At 40.5% G+C, this 4,845-nt stretch overlaps 1 protein-coding gene across 2 annotated transcripts in view; it reads right to left on the bottom strand.

The window, feature by feature from the left end:
* LOC106880788 (syntaxin) overlaps nt 1–4,845 on the bottom strand; it is a 213,815-nt gene that overhangs the window by 113,174 nt on the left and 95,796 nt on the right. The window lies entirely within an intron of this gene.

Genomic DNA, 4,845 nt, shown 5'->3' with positions numbered 1-4,845 from the left:
TATATATAAATGAATATAAATATATGGTATTTACCATGTGAACTATGATGGAAAAAATATGAGAAGGACATAATTTATAATATGTCATGTCTAAACAAACAAGTTTGTTTTTGTAACGTTGAAATGTATTGTAGAAAAAGTAGAAAGATAAACTTTTTTCAGTACATAAATACTGAACAGTATATATAAAGGATAAAATCCTTTTAAGAGCAGAAAAATTTTCTGGCAAATTTTTCTGATCTTAAAAGGATTTTATCCTTTATATATACTGTTCAGCATTTATGTACTGAAAAAAATTTATCTTTCTACTTGTTCTATAGTATATGAAGTTTTTGTGCAGAGGTTCCTTGAGACATATGATTTATTTTAAGGGTTATGCAAGGATAAAAAGGTTGAGAAACACTGCTCTAGAGAATGGACTAAACAGGTCATAGGATGTGTGATGAAAGATTTCAGAGAAAGGACGCTAAAATAGGAACAACAATATCGTAAAGCTGAAGTGAAGGACAGGTGTATAGTGCATGTGTTTGTTTATTCTTTCTTTTCTTTTATTCTTTTACTTGTTTCAGTCATTTGACTGCGGCCATGATGGAGCACCATCTTGAAGGATTTTTTTAGTCGAACAAATTGACCCCTGGACTTATTCCTTAAGCCCAGTACTTATTCTATTGGTCTCTTTTGCCGAATCATCAAGCTACAGGGACATAAACACACCAACACCGGTTGTGAAGTAGTGATGGGAGGACAAACACAAACACACAGATATATACATACATATACATACATACATACATACATATACGACAGGCTTCTTTCAGTTTCCATCTACCAAATCCTCTCACAAGGCTTTGGTTGGACTGAGGTTATAGTAGAAGACACTTGCCAAAGGTGTCATGCAGTGGGACTGAACCCAGAACCATGTGGTTGGTAAGCAAGCTACTTACCACACAACCATGGCTATGACATACAGGATCTGGAGGAGGGCTGGCTTGTAGATAGGTGACACTCAGTCCCACAGGTGTGCAGACATGCTCTGATGTCACATGAACCAGTCTCCTTGCCTGAGGTTGAAATAGGTCCTGTGCCTCATGAATTTTCAGACTTTGGCGTGAAGGGCCAAAATCCCTAAGGCTTGTAAAAGAGGCATGGCACATGAAGAGATCCTCAGATTGGCAGTAAGATGGGCAGAAAGCAAAACAGAGAAGCAGTCGGGCAGTTAAGATAGACAGATAGACACAGGGACAAACAGGTGGGCAAACAGGCAGTAAAATAGACAAAGTGACAGGCAAACAGGTAAGGAGACAGACAGGTAGGCAGAAACACACAGGTAGGCCAGCTGGCAGTAAGACAGGCCAAAAAGCAGTGAAACAGACAGGCAGACATAGAGACAGGAAGGCAGGCAGACATACAGACAGGAAGGCAGGCAGACATACAGACAGGAAGGCAGGCAGACAATGAGTTCCAGCAAATGGGGTCAACAGCTGTTCAGGTAAACAAGTTGGAAAAACAGAATACAAAATGAAAAAACTATTAAATATCATCATCATCATCATCACCATCAACAATAGAATCAGTATTATCTACACCATTATCATAATCATCGTTGTCCTCAGCTACAGTTTCATCACCATCACAAACTACATCATCATCATCATCATGTCACCTATTTCCACAACAAACACCATTTTTCAGCAGCTGTGCAAGTTGTGTCATTTAAAAAAAAATAAAGTAAAACAGTATTTGTCTTGTGCCTCTCTATATTTCAGACCACAGATCATTAATTCTTATTAGTATCAAACCAACTTACGCCACACTCCTTCACTCACCCACCCACCACCGGCAATATTCCTGCCAGATCTTTGCATTCTGAGTTCAAATTCCACAAAGGTCAACTTTTCTTTTCAGCCTTCCAAGACCAGTCGATTTAATAGACTAATCACCCCTTCATATCTATGTAAGAAATCCATCATCATCATCATCATCATTTAATGTCCGTTGTCCATGCTGGCAAGGGTTGGATGGTTTGACCAGGGTTGGCACACTGGAAGGCTGCACCAGACTCCAGTCTGATTTGGCATGGTTTTCTACAACTGGATGCCCTTCCTAACACTAACCACTCCAAGAGTATAATTGTTGCTATTACATACCAGCGGCACGGGTGCCATTTGCGTGACACTGGGGTGCTTTTACTGATAAGAAAAGAACTCCTGAATTTGTTGGTGAAATCCAGGCAATGATTGACAACGATCCCTTCCAAGTCAATCAGGTCCATCACTGTGGCACTGGTGCCAATTTGCATGACACCGGTATCTGCCACGATTGTGATTTTACTTGGTTTAATGGGTCTTCTCAAGCACAACATAATGCTAAAGGGCTTGGTCATTGCCTCCGTAAGGACCCACACTCAAAAGAAACTCACCCACCTTTTGAATTATTATTATTAGTAGCAGCAGCAGCAGCAGCAGCAGCAGTAGTAGTAGTAGTAGTATGGTGGTGGACATTAGCACTTAGAGCTAACAGAACCATTGGCATGCTGGACAAAATGCCTAGTGGCTTTTCTTTTGGCTTTAGAGTCTGAGCTCACACTTCACTGAGGTCAACTTTGTCCTTCCTCTTTCACAGTCGATAAAATAAGTACAAGCTGAGTGGACCTGATTGTCTTGGAGGAATTGTTGTCAATCATGGTCAAGATCTCGCCAACAAATTCAGGAGTTCTTTTCTTATCAGAACGATCAGAGTGAGTCTTCCAAGCTGCTGTACCTTTATAATCACCATTATACCCTAATCACCATTATAACCCTAATCACTGAGAAAAGAGACTGACAGAATAAGTACCAAACTTGACTAAAACCCTTCAATGTGGTGCTCCAGCATGGTCACAGTCCAATGACTGAAACCAAGTAAAAAGATAAAAGATTAGATACCGTCATAATGTATCTAAGACTACACCATTCAAAAGGCCATTCTGTTTTTTTTTTTTTTCAAAAAACAAAACCACTAAAAAATTGCAATTGTGTCATATCGATGGGAACTAGATTCGACTAGTATTTCTAGCATGTCTAACGACCACATATAGGCTCAACACAGTTATTGTTATTTTTAACTGAGGTTCTATGCCGCCTCCGCCGCCTCCATGGTTTCCCCATCAATATCTCCCACAGTGACACCAAATATATCTGGAGTGTTATTCCCCAGGGGGTGCAGCACAACATAGATTTATGGTAACTGCTTGTCTTACTGATAAATATACAGTGTCAGCTGGTTGGGTGTACAAGTGGTGGTGTTGGTGTTGTTGGTGATGATGGTGATGGTGGTGGTGGTGGTGGTGATGATGGTGGTGGTGATGGTGGTGGTTATTGACCTCATTCTTGCATGCTGTGTGCTAGATGTATTTTTATTCAGAAAAGATTTCTGCTGAATCAGTTTGTGTTATTTTGGATTTAGCTTTTTTTTTTTATTCAGAAGTTCCGTCTAATATGAAAAATCATTTGTGTTGTTGTAGGTACCGTTATTAATTATAATTATTAATGAACTGTTAATGGACAATCAAAAATGAATTACAGGAAGGCTTTGAGGCCCGGGTTGGGCGGTGGTGGTGGTGGTGGTGTGGATTGCAGGAAACAAAAGGTACAAATCAGATAAGTGAAGAAATGGGATTATGCTATGTGGAATATGAGAGAGAGAGAAGCTGCTTGTCAAGAATATTTTTCCCATGTGTAAGAAATTCTACATCTCCACATTGAGGGGTCACAGCTTGAAAACTTCAGACCTGTGATTAGGATGTTGTGGGAAATGATCATAAGACAGGTTCTTCCAAATGGACCCAACCAGCAGGAAATTTAGGGGTAGCATGAAAATGAGATGGTTGGATAATATCCATAATCTCAGTTGGTCAAAAATGTTGGCTAATGACCGAAATAATACAATCATGAATACCAGAGGCCAAAATGGGGCGACCACCAAAGGATCTCTGGAGTAATGTTACTTGACAGAGTACATAGTTTGGATATAAAAAGAGTCTCTCCAGGTCAAGCCACTTCTCCACATTGAAGAGGTCATTGCTTTGATACAACAGACATGTGATTAGAATATCAGAATCACAAGATAGATTCTTAAAGCTGAATGAACCAGCAGAAGACTTGGAGGTAGCTTAAGAATGAGATAGTTGGAGAATATCCATAGTCTCAGAATTTTCTGGAAAGAAACAAAATTAGTTTACAATAATAATATTTTTGTTTTTTCCCTCCAAACAAAATCTTTACATTAAAGTGAAAGATAGCAAAATGGTTGGTGTCAGTAGGGGTTAGGGTTGGTAGAGCTAGTGGGAGGAGATGGAAGATGGAAGGGAACCATGATAGTGTCTTATAGATTTCCTTTTTTTTTTTTTTGCAGTTTCCTTACATGCACACATTAGCCCCTCCCCTCATTTCACCTCAACATCCTCCCAGGGGTGCTCCCTTCACACACACACTCATACACAAGGATCCAGGAGAATCTTGGAAGAGGAGGAGGAGAGATGCCTCAAAGCGGGTTTATCACATCTGCACCACACCAACATCATCATCATCATCATCCCTACCATAACTACCACCACTACCACCATCAACAACAACCTGTAAGCTAGTAATGAAGGGGGGAGGTAATGGCATGGAAGCAGGAGTGGGGGGGGGTAAAAAAAGCAAGAGATAGGGATTCTCTCCCCACTCTCCTCATCTCATCTCCCCCTCCACATACACACACACAAACATCATTATCATCACCATCAACAACAACATCGCAGTTACTTTTCCATCCCCCACTGCACCACCCCTTGTCATCCCCCACTCCCACCCTTGTCGACATCTC

The sequence above is a fragment of the Octopus bimaculoides genome, chromosome 25 (assembly GCF_001194135.2).
Source record: "Octopus bimaculoides isolate UCB-OBI-ISO-001 chromosome 25, ASM119413v2, whole genome shotgun sequence".
Classification (NCBI taxonomy): Eukaryota; Metazoa; Mollusca; class Cephalopoda; order Octopoda; family Octopodidae; genus Octopus; species Octopus bimaculoides.
The sequence above is the reverse complement of the archived record's forward strand: the minus strand, read 5'-3'. Positions and strand labels throughout refer to the sequence as shown.